The sequence below is a fragment of the Apteryx mantelli genome, chromosome 6 (assembly GCF_036417845.1).
Source record: "Apteryx mantelli isolate bAptMan1 chromosome 6, bAptMan1.hap1, whole genome shotgun sequence".
Lineage (NCBI taxonomy): Eukaryota > Metazoa > Chordata > Aves > Apterygiformes > Apterygidae > Apteryx > Apteryx mantelli.
Window position 1 is genome coordinate 26,055,496 of NC_089983.1, and position 25,401 is coordinate 26,080,896.

General features: G+C 43.1%; 1 protein-coding gene across 1 annotated transcript in view; it reads left to right on the forward strand.

Annotated features, from left to right (window-relative positions):
- The first annotated feature begins 9,281 nt into the window (after positions 1 to 9,281).
- The window catches only part of WIPF1 (WAS/WASL interacting protein family member 1), a 35,585-nt gene continuing 19,465 nt past the window's right edge, over positions 9,282 to 25,401 (forward strand). Inside the window, exon 1 of the mRNA XM_067299031.1 lies at positions 9,282 to 9,375. The gene's annotated coding sequence lies outside the window, so the exon portion shown is untranslated. The remainder of the gene's footprint in view (positions 9,376 to 25,401) is intronic.

Sequence of the window (25,401 nt, forward strand, 5' to 3'; positions counted from 1 at the left end):
AAGGAAGGAGTAAAAGATCTCATCCATTATACAGTGGAGATGTTGGTAGAATTTTATAATCGTCCCCCAAGTATTCACAGACTCCAGTCCATGTCTATATTTGGCATCCAGATATTCCTGGTGTGGAATATACCACCCAAGGGAAATGCAAAAAATAGACTAAAGTTCCTGCTGATTGGAATTTACTTTTCCAAAAAAATACATATGTAAAAGGACTTGAGCTTCTCAAACTCTGGATAGGATGCTGTTTACTGTAAATTGGTGAACAGCTTTTTAACTCCAGTGAAATTAGGCCTGTTTATAGTACTGTATTATCCTGCTTGTAGTTAGCTCCTTTTCCACTTTCTAGCTGGTCACAAGTTTTCAGTGCTTCCAGAATGAAGATCCAGACTGTAAAGAGGAAAAAAAAAATTAAGCAAAAGGAGACTTTTTTCCAAAAAGAAACCAATTACTCAAATTTTACAACTACCCATGTTGAACAGAGATAATGGAGGAGAAAGGAGCTCAGTTTGCAAAGAAGATTAGACAAAATTCCCTGAAAAAACAAATAGTTGTATAAACTATAAGAATCCTGCTTTTAGAATTAATAGCAATTAGTAAATATTAGTTCAGTTGTCATGCATTTTAGTAATTTGTAATTTATATTTTAAGTTACAATTCACTCAGGTATGTTTATCTATGGACATGGAGAATTCCCCTTATTTGGTAGAGATCAGATGCTTTTCATCAAAAGGTTCTCTAGTTTAATGGTAAATTACAGACTTAATACAGAAGTTGGTTTGAAATTGTATTGCCTGTGTCAGGTGGAAGGTTGGGCTTGCTGGTGAATATTGTTTCTGTGGCTTTAAAACGTGTGGATGTTGTGGTAGATCATGATTACTAAGTGCAGGTTTATTTAGCTTTGTTCATTTGTACATATATTTGTGTATACATGTAAAACAAAAAATGCTGATGAGAAGTATGAATATAAAATATTACTCAGATTTAAGTGAGATTTTTAAAACAGTTAATTTCTTTCTACATTAGTAGCCAAGTACATAAAAACTCTTCCTCATATTGTCCATATCTGAAGCTTTTTATAAAGTTAAGGATTCTCAATAATAGTTAAAGACAAATTGCTCAGTACTAAATATGTCTTATTACCATCATAACAATGCTGATATATTGAAAAAGGCCAGTAACAAATAGGTACGCTTTTGGCAAGATATAACACAATGTGCTAGAAAATGATGGAAGGTTTCTGTGTCTCTATGTGCAATGGGATTACATCCGTATCAATTCCCTGTGCAGGACTACTTCAGGAGCCTGCTAATACCTACAATATTATTTTGAGGGATAGCAGACAAGTAACTTTCTGAGAGCAAGGTTTTTCAGTTCAGCTTTGTTCACTCAAGTCAAGAAATACATAGGTGTTTCTAGGCATGTTATGTTTTCTTAGTAAAGACTTTTATACACAGCTGTCCTCGGAAAGGGTAGCCTGTGGCTAAACCCAGGGATAATAGCTGAAAATGTAATGTCTCATACACATGTAGCTGTTGTCTCTGTGCACGCTTAATTAAAAAAAAAAGGCAGAAAATAAAAATGTTGAGTTTTCACATACTTAGATTCCTTTTGCTAATTGCTAACACATCAGGGATACAAGGAAGTGTTAAAGAGGTGGTCGTGTGGTAATGGTATTTTAATGCCTAAAATGACAGCTAAAATAAGATTTTTTTGCTGAGATCAGAGCACATCTGTTTGTAGGAGGCTATTTTTAAATAGCAGACAAAAGAAAGGAAGAAAGAAGAGAGTTCACTTGAAAAATATATGCATTAGAAAGCAGAATCATTTCAAATAGTGTTACTAGTTTGCTTACTTTTACATTTATCATCTAGACATAACGGTCTTAAATATCCTATATACGATTTAATTAGAAACCTCTGAAGATTTCATTGTTTGGAAGTTACTCATTTTAACACATGAAAAGGAGCAGGAAAATTCTGTGTTAAGCTTTTGTCCCTGAATTTGTATCTTTCCAGATATGTTGGGAGCAGTGTAAAAACAACCTCTCCATCTTTCATGCAGAGATGATGATGGAGGAGGAACTGCCAAGGTGAATTTTTGACTATCAGAGATTTTGTTCATGTTTTGGATGAAGGTCAAGACAGGTTCTCTGCTTTATCTGACATGATTCCCCCACTGTTATAATATAAGGAACTGGGAAATGTGTAAATATTTGATATTTCTGAAGAAACATAGTGGGCAACATTAAATATTTACATCTCTCTAGAAAGTCTCATTGATGCCACCAGGATACCTAGGTCTACATCTCACATGCTCTAATTCACCCTAAACACCCACTGTTTACTAATCTTCAGCCCCCGTCTGTGCCGATAATGAGCAAGAGGAAATGGAAACAGCAGGGATTGTATGCTACTGAGAAGTCCCAGTTTCCATGCCTGGTTGTAATTCTTTCAGCAAACTCTTACCGACTGTGCTCCTGCTTTGAAGTTCGAACACCTCAGTATTAGTGCTTGGCTCTGGTGATTTGGCTAACAGATTTGTTTTCTCGTAGCTAGGGGTTAGCAGCTCGGCATGACGGCTTGCTCTTGCCTTCGCGTGTGGTGTGCCTGCTCAAGGTCAGGGGCACACAGGTTGTTTTGCCCCATCATTGCGATGTTAATTGCTCGTATTTGCTGGTGACAGGTACCAGACAGAAAACACTCCCGATGCTACTCCACCATCCAATGTGTGCGTGTGGACTTACCCACGCCAGTGAAGGAGGGGAGTTTCCATACGAATGAGCAGGGCCTGTTTTTGTGAGCAAGTGGTATGTATGGGTTTTCCACTACTGATGCACTCTGGGATTCAGCATGCTCTGTTAGCCTATATCCCCTCATCCAGAATACTCAAATGCATTGATAAAGAGTAATTGCATGCTTCTAATCCAAACCAAAAATCTCAGGGTCCATGACTGCCCATGTTTGCCTTTTTACCTCCATAGCCTGTGTGAGACAGCAAATTATTTGTGTAAATGGCTCTACAGCCACATCTACTAGCACTCCTGTGTAGTCAGGCCACTGTGCAACTTACTGCTCCTAGGTGTAGTCCTTTATTCATAAATCAAATACTGTTTTCTCGAGTGACAACTGAGGTGAAGGCTGCAATCAATTTACAGTCTTAGATACAACTTGTGCCATCTGCAGTATTACTAGCTCATGTCTTCATTAGCTATCCAGGTGTATGTAAGAGCTTTAGGCATACTTTCTGCTCAGAAGATAAAGAAGTGTTTTTGTCTTGTGCATACACAAGGTGAGATGCAGCATTAGTTACAAGCAGTTGGCTTATCATATAAGATTACTGCTGAAAATCCCATGGAGACTTCAGTCCTCCAGAAGGTGCCAGTCAACAGGTTTCTCATCTGTGACAAGGATGGAGAAATAGATGGTTTGTTTACAGAGGATTTACCAGACTTGAGATGTGTTTCCCTTCACGTTTCAGCGGTCAGTGGGCAGAGCTGGCAGGCCCTTTGGTGTCCGCAGTGGCTCGGGCACCAAGGAGCTGGGCAAACCCAGCTCCGAGGGCTCTGCAAGCATGGCGCCCTCCCTGGACACCCTGCGGCTGCCTCTGCCGCCCTGCGCTGCCTTTCCTCACCCTGCCAAAGGGCACCTGGAGGTGCCATCACGTGCCAGGATCTGTCTGGAGTGACACCTCTGGAGGCTGTTTTGCTTGGGCGTAGCTTAAAAATACCTCGGGGACTGCTGTGAGTTACTTGCTGGGATAATATATTCGTCGTGTCCTGAGAATAGTGCAGAGAGGGGTATTTGGGGGAATATAATACGACATCTGCCCCAGCAGCTGCTCCAGGCACTGCTCTGGCATGGGGCAGTACATGCAGCTGGCTCCCCACGCAGCAGTTAGCACATTAAAAGTGACTTTGTAAATGTAGCTTCTTAAAGCGCTAGAAATAAGCCCACCCCGGTGGGTGCTGCCTGTTGCTCTGAGAGGCTGAGGATGAGCCCAGCGCAGCAGCGTTGTGCACAAACACGGTGGCTGCCTGAACTCTTCAGCTTCCCCTTGGCTCCTCCAAAGCTTGAGGGCCAGCACAAGGTGTCCCTGCAGGCTCGGTGAGGGAAAAGGCTTCAGCTGTACACGTTTCACAGTACTCTCCAGGGTCTCCCAGTGTAAATAATGCCCTGGCCTATATTTGGCTGTTTGGCCCAAAACTTTGAATCAAGGGCAGAGCAGGTGCATCTGTGGATGCATGTTTGCACATACACTCATACTACAACCACAAGAGCTCAGGCACACGTGCACAAGTAGGCGTTTGTACACCCAAAAAGTTTCATGCAAACGCATCCATTTTGTAGCATAGTCCGTCTTCAGTCATGCATGTACTTGCTTTTCCTGCATCCTCTGTGTGTTCACACTTTAAATAGCTGTATCTTTGATTAGATGGACATGAATACGCAGCTGCTGAAGTTCCTTGAATTTGAAAGGTTTGTGCTGGTCTTGCCTTGTCAGGCTGAACAGATCCTCTCTTTTTCCGAGTGCATCCCTCTATCCAACAACATTTTGTACCGTACCTGCCAGATTCCAGGGAAGGTAGGATCATCTTGGCATAGGTAATCTTGCATAAGCCCAGCACGGGACAGCAGGCATATGCAAGCAAGCCATGTGGGCAGCAGGCAGGTGCTTGCCTGCAAATGTGTTGCCCTCAGCTGTTTGTCACCATCTCTCTGGGGTTAACTACTCCCGCATCTCTGCATAGAGATAGTAGAAGGGATCCTGGTAACCATTTCCACACAGTTTCTAGCAGGATCAGTCAGATTAGTTTGACCCACTGATATATATATATATATATATATATATAAGCTAATTTGGCTTATTTGAGTGAAGCAAACTAGTAGGAAGCCCTTAGGCAGCAGGCCTGGGCGGTGATCACTGGCTGGTGGTCACCAAAAGGCTGTTGGGAATGCTACTGTCTTCATCTGGCACTGCCAAATTCAAAAGATGATGGTTTCAGTGGATGCCTCTTAATTTACCTATAAATCACATGTAAATTACATAAAATGCATCAAACCATGTGCAAAGAAGCTCTCATTGGCTCACTCCTGTAATTCATAACCTCACTGTCCTTCCTTACATGACATATACACTTCCAGGCCTGTTTGTCCCAACATTATGGGTGCACGCTTCTAACTGGGAAGAGAATATCTACTCCTTTGAAGTAATAAACTGTATTTCATAGGATGCAAACTCCTGTGAAAACTGTTTGCCATGTTCAAATGAAAAATATTTCTAAAAATTGCTAATAACTATCTTTTCGAAATGAATGCATTACCACTCTGAAAATTTGATAAGCAAATATCCTTAAACTGAAATTTCCCACGCCTGTAGCCTAATTGCGTTCTCCATTGTTGCATTTGTTTCCTCTAAAAAAGAAAAAGGGCAGTTGAATGTAGCACAGCATTCAGAGTTTGGTATTAATGCAAAGAAATAGTACAAAAAGGTCCATTGAGTCATATAGTGACTCAGAAAGCAATAGAGGAGATCCCTTTCTGGCTATGCAGAAATGTCAGTGGTTCATCATGAGAGCAGAAATCTCTTAAACATGCTGGAAGAGGCAATTAGTTTCTTCATCTGTTTTTAAAAAGTGAAGCAAGTCTAGCAAGGTGCAGTACGGAAGTGCAGCGTTGTACGCAACTCCACAGGAAGCAAGATTGAAGCTACTGGGGAAGTTCAGAACTGGGTGACCTCCAACGGATGCAAATAGCGCAGGTTAGTCTTTTTAAGTCTCTCTTTTTAACCAGGCTAAGGGGGTTCTGCGTGCATATTTTCAGTTCTTTGAATATATATCTTTTGGAATAAGAAGTCTTTCGTACAGATGGCACTCGTTCTGTTCGAAGGTGGTGGCATGTGGGCTTTTACAGCAGGACCATACAAAAGCAAGAACAGGAAGCTTTTCTGTGCATTAGCCCAGCATGTGCAAAGCTGGAGCCTGGCTTGCTGCACAACAGCAGCATGGGTCAGAGCTGTGTTAGAAATAGGAATGAGCTCTTCTCTGCCTTTTTTCAAGTGCAGGTTAAAACTCTTGACTATACTGAGAACTTCATTTTGTTTGTTTCAGCTGACAGTGAGTCTAGAGCTGTTTTGTTTGGTTTTAGTGGTATACTCTGAGTTTTGTTTTCTCTCATTCCTCAAGATTTCTATTGAGGAATTCGGTCTTAACTTTTGTGTGTTGGAGTTTCTTGGCTTGGGAATTTTCTGTATCAGGAATGAAACAGAACCAGTTTCTCTCCACTTGGAGCTCTCAAGGTGAGCAGATCTAATGAGATGCACGCTTTATACTCCTAGACAAAAATACTTCCCTTATTTTTAAACATTATTAGAATATTGTGATTAATTAGCAAATTGGAACACAAAGTTGGAATGCAAGTTAAAGAAAGTAAACTTAAGGGTGATGGAGTAGAATGCTGTAGCAGTACTTCACAAAATCTGAAATAACATTTGTGATGGAAGTTTGTAATGCCCAAGGGAGCCTGCCAAACGGCCGGTGTTTGGAGCGCGGGTACAGGTCAGACAGGGAAGGACTCGCGCGGCCGGCTGGGTGCTGGGCGCCCATGGTCCCGCGGGGGCGTGCGGAGCCCACGAGGAACGGCCGCGCAGCCGGGCGGGCAGGGGCAGGCTGACGGGAAGGGGCCGCTCCACGCAGAGCCCTCCGGGGCCTCCGAGCTTTGCCGGATGGACACAGCGCCTTTGACAGTGTAAGTGATAGCAATCTACCATGCAGTGCAGCTGGTGGGCATGATAGATGCTCTTTTAAGGACACATCAGAGATTAAAATCAGAGATTTGTGTTTCAAGCAAGTTTTCGTAAAGCTGTCTATATATCCTCCCACACCTTTTAAAAATATTTCCCTGGTTCTTTTGAGGGGAAAAAAAAAAAGGTCAAACTTGCATTGCTGTTTTAGCCAGTGTGCCTCTCCTCGTTTTAGCAAGTGCATTCACCCCTCTTTCAGCGTAAGAACGTCTATGTAAAATGAATACAGCGGCTCAGAAAGGGTCGGGCTGCGCCAGCCCTGTCTGGGCCTTCACCAGGAGCAGTCCTCGGTCGCCTCCCGCCGGGGAGCAGGGGGCTCCTCGCCTGGCCCCCGCGTGGAGATGCGGCGGGTTTGGCAACGGCAGGGCCTGGCTTCGGCGGTGCTCGTCCCTGCCCCGGCGCTCGCTGCCCCCGGCCCGGCAGCGTTTGCTCGCGGGCCGGGCGCCCGGGGTTTCCCGCAGGTTTGCTTCGGCTGCCCGGGCAGAGCGCCCGCCGGGCTGGGGAACCGGCGAGTTCTGCAAGGCGTGCAAAAGCTCTGCCCAGCGCCAGTCTTCCTGCTTTATCGGCGTTTCTAACCTTCAGCTGAACGCTGTGCAACTCAGCTCTTCCAGTCTGACTAAGAATGTGATTTTAAACCAAATTAGTTAAATCCCCCTGCAGACACTTTAATTGCAGCTTAATCATGCCATATAGTGGTTCATCTCCAATAGATCAGGAGCTGCTTTAAGCTAGCTTAAGTATAATGGCTTATCACTAATGCATTTGAGCCTCCACACAGAGGTTTGCACTAGGTATCTAAAATTGAATTTAAAATAAACCAATACCCTTTTCTTAAATAAATAAAGCCTAACACTTTTACTCTACCACCAAGATTGAGCACAGACAACCAGAACTGGAGACTAAAGCGAGGAGGAAATCCCGAATGGGCCTGTTGCACCAGCTTGTATTATGAAAAACAGGGAAAGAATGTTTCTTTCCCAAACAAATTAAAAAAGAAATCTGCAAAAAGAGGAAAGGGAGTAAAGAGTACAGACTAAACAAAAGGAAATAAATACGGATTGGAATGAGAGAGAGAAGGAAACCAAAAAAAGAAAATATTAAAAAATGGAACCAGATGGGTGCAGATTTTTTGCTCAAAACCTCTTTTACTGAAGTTCAGAAGGAAGGGAGAATGTGTGCATGCGTGTGTGTGTGCGTTTGAGTACAACTTTATTGATAATATCTATGGAAGAAACCTTCATTTTTCTGTGTGATCTTTTTACTGTTATTATTTATTTTGGTTACTTTCCCTTGGGCAGTATTAGCATACAACTTAAAGTTTGAGATAGCACCAAAGATAGGTGGAAACAACTTTGAAATATGCTTGATTCTTCAAATAAACAGAAAAATCAAAACATTCAGGATGCCATTTGAATCATTAGTGAGTTTTGCTCTCCAAAAGCTACTAGGCTGCCTTGTCCTGTTGCCTGTGTATCTGCTGCATGCTTGGTGCAAGGGGACAGGCATGGCCTACCCTGCAAGGGGGGAAAACAAAAGTGAAAATGTGCATCACTGACTAATGCAAACCTGAACCGTACAGGCCAGCTTCAGAGACTTAATAGCTGGGTCCCCACGTGGGTTTCAGTTCACCACACAGTTTAAGCAAAGGTTTCATACCAGTGAGAAATTTATCTTTTATCTCTAAATATGAGTAAATAAACACAGTCCTGCATGGTCACGGTTCTTGTACTTTATTTTAAATTGCCTGGATTTTTAAAGCCATTTTGTTTATCGCTCTGTATGTCAAATGGACAGCGGTATCTTTGGCTGGGGCTTCATTTGCAGCATGCCTCTCTCACGCCTTGCTGGCCATTCCCTCCCCCTCCCTTCCCCACACGCACACTTGAATGCAAGTTCTGCAAATCGTTTCTGTAATTAGCTGCTAAAGCATCTAGGGGTTGAGAGGAGGTTGCTTTTGCTTTTGTTTAGTTGATTTGTTTCAGCTTTTGCATGCATTTTTCTCTAGCCTAAACTATAGAAACCTCCTTATTACAAAGCTGTTTAATGAACCATGGCATTTGAGAGAAGCAACCGTAGCAGCAGATACTCCATTCAGTCTTCCCACAGTATCAATCCACACGTGTTTTTAGGCTCTCCTGTTTTCATTCCACCATTTATATTGGCTTTTACAATGCTATGCTGAAGTCAGTGGAATTATTTCAAATTTACATTGGTTTGAGAGCAAATTGGGCCCTTTGGCCTCAGGTACTAACATTCACTGTGGGTACTGAGTGCATAGACAGTGTATTTTCCTGTTCTGATTCCTCTTTTGATGGAGGCAGCCTTCTCTTCACATGCTGCCAGTTTTTCCTGCAAAATTTCTATTTAAACAGGGAAAGGCACAATAGATATGTGCCCAGCTTGCAGGGTCCCCAAACATTTTGGATTTGCAAATAATAGTTCTTTTCTTTTTCCTTGCAGGAATGTGCAACCTGGGAAATGTTATTGCAAGATAATTAACTTGAGCACATTTATTCTGGGCTGAGCTCGCCAGGTCTTGTATTCCGTCCAGGCATCTCTCCTGCTGGTTGAGAGGTAGGTACCCAGAGCTGGGGAGGGGGTGGGGGGGAGGAAATGGAGAGTGGGGAGGAGTTACTGTGTGGAAAACAGCAGAGGGAAACAAGTCTCCAGTGTGGATATTCTCTGCAAAAGTCGGAAAGCACAGAGCCTTCTCATGATTACTATTAAATGTCTCTTTATTTGCAATATGATAATATTGGAGTCACTTTTTCCAGGGTAGGTTTAATAACAATGCTAGTGAGTTTACTGATGTGCTCTGATGTGGCACAGCTTTGCTGGTGCTACAGTTCAGATTTAAGTGCCTTAGCTTGTGTCAGATTCTGTGCCAGATCCACAAGCATTTAACACACGCAGCAGGTTTTTTCCTTCCAGGAACAGAGGGCTAACTGTAGAGGGTTTTAAGACTTCACAGGTAGGTCAGGAGGCAATAGAAAGATATGATTTGATCAGGTGCTGTGAATTCATAGTTGTCCTGACTTAGAGCAAATAATGTTGTTATATTTGAAAACTGCACAGCGAAGGCCCCAGTGTTCAGAGTTTGGTGTTAATACAAAGTAGTAGTATGAAAAGGTCCATTGAGTCACACAGAGAATCAGAAACAGAGGAGGTAACAGTGAGTTTATTTCTTTTTTAATTGCAGAAAAGGCTCAATCAAAAAGCACTTGATGTAAATAACTGGATCATGCTGATCTGGAGCTGGTGCAGCCCAGTAAATCAAATGTTACTCCATATCGCAAGTCTAATGTGTTTTAACCCCTGACTGTAGCATCTTTTTGATTAGCAGCCAGGTAGGAAGCTGATGTGGGCGGCTCGCAGAGGCGCTTGGGATTTTTGCTTCTCTGTAGATGTGAGCACAAACACCTTTATTCTGCCCCTCTTTTTGAGGGGGTTTTTTGGTGCGGGCTGATACTTTGGTGTAGTTTTAGCAGTGCACTGGCATCAGAAACCATAGGCTGGAGAAATCTGGGTCCCAGGCCTGGGAGACGGGAGAAGAAAGAGCTGATCCTAGCACTAGGCAAAGAGCTCACTTCATTTATGGCTCCGCATCTCCTACCAAGCAGGCTGCACTACTGTCAGGATGATGATTAGTGCTGCACTGCTGCCAGGATAATTGCCTAATTATTCCAGATTTGAGGACCAAATAAGATGGTACACCTGTGATTAGTAGCCAAACACATCTCTTCAGACACTGAAAGTTAGAAAGGATTATCTGTTTGAAGCAGCAGGACATGTATGTAGGGAAAATATGGGTATTTTTAAATTAGCATTTATATTTTATTTCAGATCAGTAAATTAGATGCTGCAAAGGAATATAGAATGCAATATTGAGAAAAAGCTGGTGAATTGTGTCACACTGACCCATTTCAGATATTATGATATGGGATTACAGAATATCCTAAGAACAACAGTAATGACCAGAGGCCTAGCAAACATGACCTGTGAGGAAAGATTGAAGGAAATGTGATTGTTTAGCATGAAGAAGAGAAAATCAAAGAGGCATGTTAAGTTTTCAATAAATTATTCTCCACATCAGTTGTAAATAGGATGAAAAATAACAAAAGAAATTACAGAAAAGAAGGTTTAGATTAGGTATTGGGGAAAACTTCACTAGTTGTAAGGCTGATGAAGGCTGATTGAAGAGTAGAGGACTGAGAAGTTTTACAGAATTTCCATCATTGTAGCTTTTTAAGAAGAGGAGAGACAAACACCTATCAGGAATGATAAAAACATAATAGATTGCAGCTTAGAGGAAGTGGAAGAATCTGCCTCTGCCAGCCCTATTGTCTGTTGTTCTGTATTTCAATCTCTTTGTTGACAGTAACTTTAAATTTCTGTGGCTATTGATGAAAGCTGATTAGTTACTTTAAAGGCAATAAACACTTTTGGATGCATGGTACCGTATATCCAGCACTTCACTTTTCAGGGAGGGCAGGTAACATGCTGCTGCTGAATATCTTGAGGAGATTTTGCTCTTCTAATTTGGGAGTCACCAGATATGAGTTCACTATACTGTGTACTGTGACAAAGTACTAAGTTATAGGCTAAACTTAGTCTCCAACCTTATTTAAAATAAGCCCAGCTTGGTTTTGTCTGCATACGCTAGCCAAACTGGTCAGTTTGGTCAAGGTTTCAGCCATATTTTAAAGGATTCAGCAGATGCGATGCTAACTTTAGCTAGAGTTTAACAACTGTAACAACCACTTCTATTGCAAAGAAAATAAAGGGGAAATTAGCTGCTGTCCCCAAATACCTGCTGTTTTAGGACAACTGCATTGAGCATTGCAGTCTGAAGTGATTGACTTGCATACTTCTTTGAGCTTTTGGCAGACTGGCACTAGTAAGGATGTGTTTGAATAGCCATGTGGAGTACAAGGACTTGTCAATTAAGTGTTTTCGAAAGCATTCTTCAATACTTGCATTTTCCCTCTGTGGCTGCTTCTGGTTTTGTGGGTATTTTTCTTTTTTCGTGGCAGTGGTATGCCGTACCATCCCTTTTTTTTAGATTAAACAGCACCAGACTACTATTTTTTGTGCAAAAAGCTGCATTCTGAGTACCACAGGAGCTTGGCCAGATCTGCTCCCTTGCACAGAGGCAAAACACCTCCAAAATCAGCTGCTTCCTGGGCTCCCACTGAGTTCCTGTATGGATGGTGGAGCAGACCGGCTCAGAGCTGCCACCTGACACAAAGGTGAGATACTTGCCTGTTACTGATTACATAAATTTGTCAGAGACTGGGAGGCATTGCCAGTCCCTGAGGAGCTGATCGGTGGTACCTTGCCCCTCTGAGCAATGGCTTGCAGGTCCCAGTGAGGTCAGTAGGAGCTGCTGCCTCTCAGGCAGGCAACAACTTGAGTTGTCCCTCTAGCATGTTCACCCTGGTCTGACTGAGAGAGGAGGAAAGCAGCACAGTCAGGCAGATACAACCTCATATGTGATGTTACTACAGTCCTCTGAGCCCTGCTGGTAAATCTGTGCCCTTCAGGGCAGGCACCAACATGATGGATTGCCTTTGACTGCACTTTCTCCAAGGAAACACTTGATTGTTGAAGCTCACTGGAAAAAAGATGGAGGTATAAATATTTGAAATAAGACACAGCTGAATGAAATTGCTTGCTTTTAACTAACAATGATTTTGGCAAATCCTTTTTTAACGTGTATGGACTTTACCAGCCTCACAAATGAGAAGTGTTATTGTTCTGCTGTGTTATTCCATATGGGACAGCCCAGGGTAGCTGTGGTAGGTAATGTAGCTGCTCTGGCTTCTTTCTCAGAAAGCCAATGCAAAATATGCCTCCTCCTTATTTAGAGGAAGATTGGCTAGTTCTTGCTGTTAATCCATGAAAGACTTTGCCCTGCCTTTTTTTGGCAGAATCCATTAATAATCATTCTTTCCAGCTTCTCTTCTTCACTCGCTAGCTAAGTACTTGCCATGTGCAGCTGTAAAAAGTTATTTCCAAAGTGAGCTCTGCAGGAAACTGGAGCAAAGACCTCTGTAATCAGAGCCGTGGAGGAAAGGAAAAGGGCTTTTTTACTTTGTTGTCTTTGGTTGACTTGGGTTTGATTTGTGCCATGCCTTAAACTAGCCCCTTTACAGGACTTTGGGGCCTTGCGTGTCTGCACCTATGTCCTTCCAGCGCCCGCTCTAGTGGCACCAAGTCGCCTTGTGCATCATTTGATCACTGCCCAATTCAGGGGGTCAGCGGGCAGCAAGAAGCTCTCTGCAAGCTCAGCTCCTGCCATGTTGAGGCAGCAGTGAAGCTATGAAAGCGTAGGCATAAATAGCATTTAGATGCCTACGTTTGAAAAGTTTTGTTTGGATATCAAAATTAATGATCATAGTTACAGTTCTTTAGGGCGTATTTATTGAAATGCTTTTTTAAGACAAAGTTTATCAAGTCCATTTTTTCCCTGAGGGCAGAGGTGAAATCAACCTGAATTTTAAAATTAGAAAGTTTCAAAATTATCTTTTGAAACAAATTAAAATGCTACTTAAAGCAAATATAGGCTTTGCTGAAATTTACATTTCTTAGAACAAAAAAGTTAAAGTTTCAATTCTACTGAAATTGAAATGAAATTTTTAAAAAATCAAGATTTTAAACTTTTTTTTTTTCTGATTCAGACAGAAATCTCTTCATCGCTCAAACTTTGACAGGACATAAAATTAGTTTCCCACTTGATTCTAGTTTTTTTTCCCCAAAAATACATTATTACTCCTGTAGTATACTAACATACATAAATACAGCATTTAGTGCCAATCTAGACAGAACAAGGAGTCGACATTTGCAGGCTTAGTAGAGACTCTTTGATATGACTTTAGAATTGCTCTGAGTTTAAAAGAACCACAAACTGGTAGAAAATAGAACTTGAACCTTGTCATCTGTTAGATAACTGCCAACATAAGCGGAGAAGCATATTTTATAAATGAAATGTTCAGAATCTAGCTTTAATTATAAGGCTCTTAACTGGACAATGGAAACATTAGATTAAATATGGAGAGCTGAACTGTGTGCCCTTACTGTGGCTATTTAGATTGGCATTATCTGCTGCAGTGGTGTACCATGAGTTCTGAGGTGCTTATGTGCAAACTGCATACCCCAAATACCAAATCTGAGCCTTCAGTTAAAGTGCCAGCTGTAAAAACCAAGCCCCCACTTTCAATGCTATCTCTCCTCGTGGGGCTAGTTTCCATAAATATCATGTCCTGCTGCAAAACTACATCAAACTCCAAAATATATGAAAAAGTAGCCTTACAAAGCCATTTTGAATTAAATTTTTGTTGTAGCTGTATATAAAAATGTATTCTGAATGATGTATTTGAGGAAGCAAATGAAACAAAATGTAATTGAGGTTGGTCACTACTCTAGCTTATAGTGGTATAAATATGAAGAATATTAGTATTGACTGGATTTTACTCTTTGCATTTTGGCAGCTTATTTAGAAAATAACTGAAACATCTCTTAGCTGTACCTTTCTTTTCCCAGTGACTTTTGACATTTTTTCTTGCCAAAAGGCAGCACTGGAAATATTTAACAGAAAAAATCCTCGTATTACTCAGGATGTTTTCCAGATTGGACCAAATGGAAATTGTCGGTGATAGGAACAGTACATGAGTATTGTGGTGACTTTCACACACGCAACCTCAGATGCTGAAGGCTGAGATCTCTCCTATTACACACACAGAGGTATTCAGTGCACTGTGGGTTAAACTTGTACTGCTTCACAAAGAACCAGACTAAATCCAAACAGAGGAGGCAGAATTTCAGGTCTGTCCTTCCACCGCTCCTGCTCTGAATGATATTTGGAAATAGCAGCCAGCGGGACTCCAAGCTCCTTGCTTGGGGATCTCCATAAACACAAATCCACCAGTTCCACGTCCCTCCTGTGGCTTGGATTCACGAGGCTGGCCTGGTGCTCCTCTCTGTGCTGCCCAGATAGTGAGGGTGTCTCCAGCACCCTCCTGCCTTTGCTCCTCCACCTTCCCTCAGCCTCGCGCCGGATGGGTGCCCTGCTGCAGGGCGCACCAAACCCTTGGTTCACGCTGGAGCTCCTGTTCCTCAGACCAGCAAGTGCAGAATGGGAGATCTTCTGCAGGGTTTCTATATGTATTTCCATTTTGTAGCATTCCCTTTGCTCCAGTAGCCAGTCTCGGAGGTGGGCAAGTCTTGGCCAACCCAGAACAAGGCGTATGATGCCTTCAGTTGTTCAGTGTTGCACCAGGAAGCAAGAACTCTTCACCTCCTGGCTGGCAGTCAGCTTTTGCCCTGAAGTCTGAACTGGCAGTCCTCATAATTTATCATGCATATTCAAATTACTCCATTTGAACTGTATCTCCAGCTGGTACAAGCCTTCATAGCTCTGGAGTGAAACTATAGCAGTTCCTATCCACTAAGCATAGCTGATATGATTTTACTTACACTTAAAAAAAAAAAAAAAGACTTTTAAAATTAAGCTGTTCTTGCTGTATTAACTAAGGCAGTGGATTAACAGAGTTAATGCATGTATGATATAAAATCAAATCTACATATTTAAAATAGAGAAAAAGATATTTGGTCTGGTTTGGTAAACTTTACAGGGTTTTCTGATAGCAAAGCATATTGCTTCCTCTATTAATTTCTGTGAAACAAGTTGCAGGAGAAGCTTCTTGCTGGATTCCTACCAGGCAAGTAATCTGATGGTGCAGGAACATATCATTTTGAACTTGTTTTTATATGGCTTAGAACAACATATCATTTGCCAATACTGCCAGGATATTAGGTGATCATGTAAATTCGCACATGAAATAGTGTGCTTCTACACTGTGCATTTCAACACTGTTGCCTTTTGTTGTTGTTTTTAAATGAACCTGTTTCAAAGAAAAATATATAAGTTGGGATGTAAAAGGTTAAAATGAATCTTTTGTCCTTAATTCCCCTTCAGTTTGGGATTTTGGGATTGCTTTGGATAGATTTTTCAAAGTTTTGTAGTCCCTTCTGAAAAGAAGATTACCATTTAGCCACAGTATCTGAGTGGTTTTGAGTGAGCTAAGGGAAACTTCAGCATTAAGAAGAGGAGACTGAAGTGCTGGGTTTGGAAGGGGGGTTGTTTGCCAAAGCCAACTCTGTTTATTTCAGATTGTTTTGCCTCCACTTTTCCCCTCCCCTTTTTCATCTCCATCCTGATTTTAAAATCTCTTTCCACAGATGTGTGTTTATATTGCTGAGAACCTTCAAAGATAATTATGGAAACTGTAGCAACCCACCTAAAAGCTTCCTGAGCCTTAATACAAAATGCATGGCAGGCCAAGCCTCAGAGGGCAGAGGCCCTCTTCCAAGCAGGCAAGAAGGGACGTTCAGAGTGGCTCTGATTGCTTGTGCAAATGGGCGCTTTGCCGTCCCACTCCCTGCATGTGCAGATGCCCAGGGTACATTGCCTGACTACACATGCTTCAGGGTTTTCAAGCTTTAAAACTGATGTTCATTTTAATAACTGTAAGCTAGTTACTACATAAATTACGTATGAGAGTTTCATTTTGTAGCTATTCTCAAAAGAGGATCTATGTTAAAACACCATTCAAAGTAAATAAAGAAACAAAACTTTAAGTATAGAAAGTGAATAGTGTATTTTGTGTATATTCATTTACACCTCAATGAGCTGAAATTTTTCCATTTTAACTTTGCTTTATTTGAAAACTTGAATTAATTCTTTTGGGAATGTGAATTATGAAAGAAAATTGTTTTATAAAGCCCATCAGAGTCTACAAAGACCTTAAAATTTCCATAGCCATATTATTGAAATAAGCATTTAAATGGCAGATCAAATGCCATTTTATAGCTTTTTACATCTGAAGTCGAAGAAGGTTTGTGGACCCAAGGAACACAAGTTTTATGCAGAATGTGTCCGCATTTGGTATCTAGCCAGTCTGTAAGGTCCGGCCTGTGGCTTTCTATTCAATTTGTGGTCCGTGAGCGGGGCGCAGGGGGAAAGTCGTGGGGAGTTTTTCAGGAGGTCTCGGGCCTTTGAGGCAGGTGGCAGCACATTTTGCAGTTTGCTGTCCCCGAGCAGGATGCCAGCAGTGGTGAGCACCAGGAAGGGCATCTCTGTGCAGGTTGTGGCCATGGTCCCTGCTCCACCAGCCTTACGCGTCCACCAGGCAGCGTGGTGGGAACCAGCGCCAGCCCTGGCTGCCAACCGCTGAGATCCTCTAGCGCATCGCTTACGCGCAGGCATGATTCTTTGCTGCACGAATGATCTGGTTTAATAACTAATCCCTACCTACGCTGCAAAGCCCTGCACCCTGGAGGCTATCTAGGGACTTCTCTGGGGATACTCTTCATGAGGTTCTTAAGTCCAATCATCTCAAACAGTTCAAACACTTTCTGCAAAGTCATAAGGTCCAATGGGTCTCCTCCAGCTCCCTTGAAAACTGGCCTGAGCCTTTCTACGAACTCTAATGAGAGTAAAATTAAACTCTACATCTCTACCCATTTTAGTGGAAGTTTGGAGTCTCAGCACTTTGCAGCTCAAATCACACAAAATTAACTTTTGGAAAGGAAAATTTCTTTTAATTAAAAACTCTACCAAACATGGTTGCCTGTTCCTCACAGAACTGATTTATGGGGCTTGCCACACTGAACAGAGGCTTTTATTGATGGTAATCTGGCTCTGAGGTGGTATTTGTTTTTCTGAACTGTCTTTGGTTGAACATTATGCAGATCTGGGGTTGTGCTTTGTTTTGTTTTTCCCACACTCTGGACAGATCAGTGTTTGATTGCTGCTCTAATGACAGGTATTCAAGTTACTTTCTAATTCATGCTGACACCTGGGCTGTAAAAACTCTAATGCGCTCTTGCTGATACAGTTGCTCCTTCGCTGCTGATTGCCCGTCACTTAACTTTTTGTTTGGGCTTTTGATGTGAAATTTGAACAGATCTCTTCTGTATGCTGTAGTTTTTCTGCAATTTTATAAGAATATTGTAATATTTACAAGAGATAGCGATTGGAAAACAATGTTTTAAATTCATTCCAAATGTTTGGCCTTTTTATTCCTCAGAGATTTCCATTCAGGGTTAGTCACTATTTTAATATTATTTTATAGATGCTTGCTTTATTAGACCAGTCATAGTTCACTGCAGATTTAGTAAGACTGAGTTGATTGTGATGAAGAAGAGGCTTTATGTTAAAAAAAGCCTCTAAGTGGTTGATTCTGAATTTATGCCTACTGAGAAGCAGAATAATCTGACATAGTGTGAGATCCTTGATCTTCTATATGACTTCATTATAGTAAAATCCTTTCTTGCTGAGGCTCCCTGTCTTCCTGTTGTTCAGAAGAGAAAGATGAATGAAGACAGTTTCAGGAACGGAGTTATGCAGGTCACAGTGTTATTAATTTGGTGTCCTGGGCGTCTGTGAGGATGCAGTGCGGGGGGTCACAGAGCTTCCACTACACAACCTGTAACCCCAAGCAGGCTCTTCCCAGCCCAGCCTCAGATTTGCAGGGGAGAGAAGCCCCTCTTCATATCGCCACCACGGTGAAGGGACCCATGGCACCACGGTGGGGAACTGCGGTCAGCAGAGGTCCACCAGCAAAATCCCGGGCTCTTTCACCAAGTTTGGTTCCTGCAATTTCTTGCCGCACTGGCTGAATGTTGCAACAGCTCTAGCCTTCTAAAAACGTTCAGGTTAATTCCTAACTCCTGATACCTTTTGGCCTGTTACCACTTAGGTGTTACACCTAAGGGAGAGGAGAAAAATCCACCAGATGTCTGTCAGTTTGTTTCAAATGACAAAATTTCTTTCATGATACATAAAGCAATAGCATCCAAAAAATACATATACATATAGCTCCTCTACTCAACCAGAAAGCCAAAAGGCAGGGAAGTTAATGTGACCATTACGTTATTTTCACGTTAATGAACTTGGGGATCCAAGGGCCAGTCCATGCTCTTTTGGCTCTCATTCACCAGGAATGACATGTGAGAGAAATATCCTTTCCTGCTGCTACCTACCTATTTATATATGTGTGGTGTTATGTCTATCACCTTCACTCCACGAATTAGCCTGTCCGGTCAGAAAGCTGAGTGGCACTGCATGGTGTGGACGTGTTGACAAGTTTGGCACTGGTGCAAAAAGTCCTGTTCTTTAGGTGAATAACTTAATGCAGTGGTTTCTTCTGATATAGGGCTGAATGAAGCTGGAGGCAATTCTGAGAGAATTTTAATTTCTAAATTGGCCCATTTACCCTACCGGCAACTCGTGGAGCTTAAGACTGCAAAAGTTTGTGGGAGAAAGCGGTGTAGAAAAGCACATGCTGCTGGATATCCACATGACACTGAGTGATCGGCTCTGTAGTAATGAGACATTGGAAAAAGCAGCCCCATCAGAGAGAGCTCTTGGACTGGGCACAAAGAGCAGTACAAAAATTGTTCACGAGAAGGATCAGGCAAGGGAACAAGATGGAGAGGAATGTCAGACGCTTGTTTCCCAGGGTATGGGCAGTGGTCACAGGCGCTCTGAGACGTTGTCCCTACAGCTGCTCTGGGGTGCCTTAACAAGGAGAGCTTTAAAAATCGAGGGGCTTTTCTTTAGGACTGCGCGCAGAGACTCACCGCACACCTGGGTGAATCTGTTGCTTGTGACTCTGGGCAACTTGCCTAGAATAATATATTTTGCATTCTGTCAAACATTCAGGTTGACTAAAAGCTGCCTTAGATGGTAGGTGGTTAAATATTGCAGAGCGCTGTGCTCCGGATGGCTCAAGAAAAAGCTTAGGCGCAAACAGATCGGTCCTTTGGCATCGCTGTCGCCTGGGAGAGAAGGCAAAGCTGTTGTTGGGCTTTTCTTTACGGAGGGTTTTGGACAGCGCCCACCCTGGGGCACCATTATCGGGCCTGAAACAGGTGCCTCAGCTGCCTTTGGGCACGCAGCTGGAGGTGGATGGGATCCCCCCGTCAGTGGGACGCGTGTGTTTAGCGCAGCGGTGAGACTCCCTCCAGGCCGGGCTCGTGTGCGGGCTGGCTTTACTCCGCACATCACTGCACTGGCCTGAGGCCTCTTTCCCTGGGGAAACACTGCGATCGCAGAGGTGAAGGGGGGTAAGGTGCCTCTCGGCACCTGAGCCTACGGCAGCGCTTCTGCACGCCTCCTATGAAAGCACGGGCTGGGAGAAACTACAGGAACATGAACTGGATGGGAGAAATATCGACTGTCGCTGTGTCAGAGAGAGACTTTCTGCCTAGTGTATTTACTCTTAAATTATCTGTTTTTCTCAAGTCAATGTCCAAATGCTCACAATGACCAAAACCTTTTTTTTTTTTCTCTCCCAAAATAGTGACTATATTGGTGAGTAGGGGCAATCCTCCAAAGCTAGCAATTGCCTATGATCCTCTACGTATCTTGAAAAATCTGTCACTGAGAAGGAAGAAACTTTTTTAAATACTTGGATTAAAACAACATTCTGACACCACAGTGGCCTATTTCCTAGCTGTAATTTTCCACAGATGCAGTACGACTGCATTTCACTGGTTGCCTCTGACAGATCTGGCTTGCTGGACGCACTTTGCAGTAGACCAAGAGTGCTGCTAGCTGTTACTGCTTTTTGCGCTTCCCACTTATGTACTGGCTCAGTGGTCTGATAGTTCTCTTATCACTGACACCGCCGGGGACATGTGCTTTGTTAACGGCTTTCCTGTGATGGTGAGAAGTAGATCAAAAGCATTTAGGGGCCCCGGAGTCCCTGAGGAATTTCCCAGCGTGCAGCTACAGTCGGTGCTGCCTCACGGGGCGTTGCGTTGCCCTGGGCCGCTCGGCACTGGGTCACCCGAGGAGCTCTGGGAGGATGGGAGAGTCTCTGTGCAGCCTAAATAGGGCTGCAGAAATGCTTACTGTAGTAGCAGCTTGACATCTGCTCTCCCCCCAAAATCCCCTGAGCACTCCTGTTAAAGATCTCTAGACTCTTGCTTTCCCCTTTCCTCTGCTCTGGCCTCTGACCATGGCAGAAGTGTGTGATGACTTCCAGCTGGGTCAGCACGGGTTTCGTAGGAGTACAGCTCCCCAGGTCAGATCTTCCCTGTGCTACCCAGCCATGCCATCCACATCACGCTAAGTCCTGGTGTGGGGCCTCCAAAGCGTACAAAGACCTCACCTGCTTTATACAGGTACCTGTGAATGAAGTACATCATCTGTGGGTCCTCCTACAGCATTTTAATGCCCATAGAAAGAAGGAGGAAGCTCTACCCCAAAGAACAGAGGGATGGGGGGAGATGTTCGGTGCAGGAGCTCCCCAGCACTGCTGAGACAGGCCACTCGCTCTGCCCCGGCATTTTGCGTAGAAGGGGGCATTCTTCACTCTGGATGGAAAGTCATACTCATAGCACTCATTTCAGGTACCACTGAGAGTTTCTTTGAAAAAATGTAGAAAAGCCCCAAATAAAATCGACTTCCTCTCTCTAGTGTCATCATCTCTCCAGAATTTCCCTGGGTCTCATGCATCCAAAATAACTTCTCTCTTGGTCTCTCTTTTGACTGTCCAGTTCTCTGTGAGTGGTTTTGAGTGTGTGATGTTAGTGCTGCCACAGCTTCCTCTGGACAGGGTAAAAAATTTATGTCCTTGCATCCTTGTGATGGCCTTTTTCAGACAACGCAGTCTTGTAATCCTTGCACCAAAAGGAGTGCGGTTTCAGCCAGAAGCCATGCCTAAAAAGGCCAGTCACTGATGTTAACAGCCCCAAAAATGCTGAGGGTAATGTTTTTGGTACCACTCTTCCCCTCTGAGCTCCCAGGCTTTGGGAGGTTTACCCCCATTCTGCTTTGGTGGTTGTAGAGCCGCCCTCCCGCATCTCAGCTAGATCTTGTATTGGGCTACTTTAGCACCTGGCAGAGGCTTTGTATTACTATGTGTGTGAAGGACCAAGTCCACAGCGTCTCCAAAAAGTTCTCCTTTGCTGTCTAGGGGAATACCTCTTCAGGGTATTCAGGGAGCTGCCTGCTGCTCTGGGTTTGCTTTGGTGTCCTGGTTGAATCTTTTAGGGTTTTGGAAACATCTGTCTGTACTTTTCTATAGGTTTCTGTATGTTTAGAAATTAAGCCTTTGGTTTTGCTTTGATAAAAAGAGAAGGAAAATATCTGATATTTTTCAGGTGGGATTTACTGGCATGGTGTTGCATGGGAGCTGTGTCTTCATCATCCTCTAAAGCTTCTCATTCAAAACTTTCTACACTCCTGCACCAACTTGCTTAACACAGACATCCTCTGTGGCCCACGGGCGGCACTGTGGTGTACCATGGGACACGTAGCCTTACTAAGGACTCAGGCCCGCCAAGGAAAATGGCAAAAGGGAGCAGGGAGACTCAAACAAATTTCATAAGACATTGCAGTAATATTTTTAATCAAAATAGTTCTGTACTCCATTACAAAAAATTCATGAAAACAATATTCTGATCTGCATAAAACTGATTTTTCTGTGGGAAAACAATTCTGTTTTTAAATTGTTTTTCCGATTATCTTATTTTTTAACTTAGTGATTTTTTTTTTTTTTGAGAGTTACCTGCTTGGTAACCTAGCCTAATTTCCTCAAATTCGGATTTCTTAAACTTTCCTTCCTCTCATTAGCAAAAAGCAATACCTTCTGAAAGAATCAGATCAATACTGTTTTGGAAGTTTGGCCCTTATGCACAGAGGGACAATCGACAGTTTAATTGGTGACTTCATGCATTTTCCCCTTGAGTTCTATCAATTCTTTTTTTCTGCAGTTGTTGTTTGTTCCTTCCTCTTTTTTTGCTTGGAAATTAATCATGCAGGAAATGATTAACCACAGTGAGCTGTCTGTCTGCCTCTGACTCAACGTGTTTAAGGGGGAGCTAGCAGCAGCTTAAAATGGCTGACTATAGGCAAACAGTGCAGTTGCAGTCCAGCTGTTCCCACCATCCATCCCACATAGGAGTCATTCATTCTTTTTAACATTTATACATTAAAAGTGCTCTTGAAAAGATTTTTTGAGGTACCAAACGTAAATCTGAAATTTCCAGAGTTTAGTTTGGTGCCGCTTTTTCTTATTACCCTCCATGGGGTGTCTTGCAGAGCAAGGGGCTTTTGCAGAGCACAACATATATTGTCTCTCTCCTATACTTTGTGTTTTAAATGGAATTTCTTTTTAACATGACGTATTGCAGACTGCTCTTGAGGCCTCTGTGGTGGTGCGTGCCCACTAATAGCAAAGTTAGTGCTGACAGAGACTGACCCTCAGCAGGAAACAGGCTTGGGCATGCTCTCGCTGGTGCCCGCCGCGCAGGGGCAAAGCAGCTGCTACTGCTGTGGCCAGCTGTGGAAATCCTTCTCTATTTTGGATGATACAGACCTTTGTGTTTGGAGCTCGGAGTCCTCGATTTTGGTGTACACGTGTGTGTCAGTTACATTAATCCTTTCTCCTGCAGAACCAAGCTTCATTAAATATAATGATTCTATATTAGCTTTTTGAAAGTAGCGATAATTTACACCACTGCCTAGAATGCAGGCAAGAAAATGCATACTGGATTTCAAAGTACTGATACTCCTTTAGCTCCTCTTCTTTTTTGGGGGGGGAATTAGTTGTCTTTTTCAATGCTCCACAGCACTGAATGTTCTAAGCAACTTGGTAGTTAACCAAGTCAGTAAGTAGAATTTATTACTGTGTGGATCAGTTACTATTTCAGATCGTTTATAGTATCAGCTGGTAGTAATTGAACATCATGTCCATTTCTTAAAATGAGATCTTTCCCACTGATCAAGAGCAAATAATACACTATGAGAAACTCGAGTCCATTGCTAAAGTATAGGACAATAACCAAAGCTTTCCTCTAACTGCGGAGCTACAGCTAAACTTCTTAGGACATCTCCATGTTCTACATGGAAGAGAGATCCCGTGACTTAGTGATGAGCAACGCAGCTGCAGGGCTGAGGTGCAGTCCTGCCGCCCCGGGTGCTTTGCCCCTGCAGCGCCAGAGGTGCTGCACTGCGCAGGCATGCCTCTCCCTCGCTCTGTGTGCTCGCTACTTTATTATTAGTCATCCTCCAGGCTTATAGTGATCAAATTTATAATCAAGAATGTGCCATTTTTTTGCTTACATAAAGGCAGACAAAGAAATAGATTGTACAAAATCTAACAGCCAAACAGCAAGGGTGAGTTAGAGCTTTGAAGACAGAGGCCTATTTCTTGCTGCAGAGTTTCTATTTAAGTTTCTCAGCAGGGGCTGAGTCAGGGAGAGACAAAAGTAAGAATGAAACAATGTCATAACTTATGTTTTAAGCTAAAATTTGAAAAATCAGTGTCTTACTGACTCTGTAAGTGCATGCATTTTACTTATATGTGTGGGCATGCAGGTTTCCGACTACTGCCATATAATCTTTTTTCTGATGGCTCCTAAGGGAAATATATGCTCTAGAATACAACACAGAGATATAGGAATCGTATTTCATACTTATGTATTGGAAAGTTGTCCTTTCAGCTGATTCAGGTATACTTCTGGCTAAGCTAAGTAGTTTGGCTGTATGTACTTCATCTCTAAACACGGAGGCAGGAATGTAAAATACATTTATTGGGTGACAAAATATAGTCCTCTAAAGGCTCACTGGAGGTTTCAGAACCACTTAATACTCTGTATTTATATGCCACATCGAGTTTATTTAGTTCCCCTCAAATTACTCTAAATTACCATATCCATTTTAGCAGATCTTATATAGGAATATATCACCAAAAATTATCAAAGCATGAACATAAAGTGTAAACAGCTATGCCGAATGCTTACATTAGACTAAAAGCCAATTGTGCCTAAGTTTGGCCCGTTGCAGAACCTTGCCCTATGCTTGCAAAATGTCATTTCCCGAACCCCCTTGCGACTGTGTGCTAGGGGTTACAGGGCTTGTTCGGCACTAGCTAAACGCTGGGCTCGCAAACATACAGCTGTGTACCTCGTTTCCTGCCCGCTCAAGAAAGCCTCAGAGGAGGTAACAGCTAGCGTACGGTGGGTCCCTGCAGATACGTCAGCGGCGGCAGAGGCTGTCGCCCCTCGGTGAGAAGGGATGGGCGAGCAGGCTGCACCTCGCGCCTCCCTCTCCCCGCAAGGAAGGTGCGCAGGAGGCTCTGGAGCACGGGATGTGTCCGCGGGTAGCGGCTTCCCCCGGGACACTGCAGGCTTCCGAGCGTTTCCGTGCTTCCCCTCTGTCCCCACCAATCCCCAAAGAAGCAGATCTAAAACAGCTTAGTTAAAAGGAAAGAAAGCAGAATAGAATAGCACAGGCGTGTAAAAAAGTGACAGTTCAAGTGACAGAGAGGTAAACGAGTAGCATCATTTGCAAAAGCACTGCTTTTTAGAGAAAGCTCTGCACAGGTCAGTTGACTTGCTGCGCTCAGGTTTGAGCTGCCCCAGGGAATTCGTCTCGGAGCCTGAGTGCGAAGCTGACCTTACTCTCCCTGCTCAGGAAGCTGCCCCCGGCACAGGGACTCACGGTGCCTTATCCAGGCCGCCCTGGCCTCTTATCAAAGCGTGGTGGAGAGCAGAATTTCTCTTTCTCATTTTAATCGGCTGAAG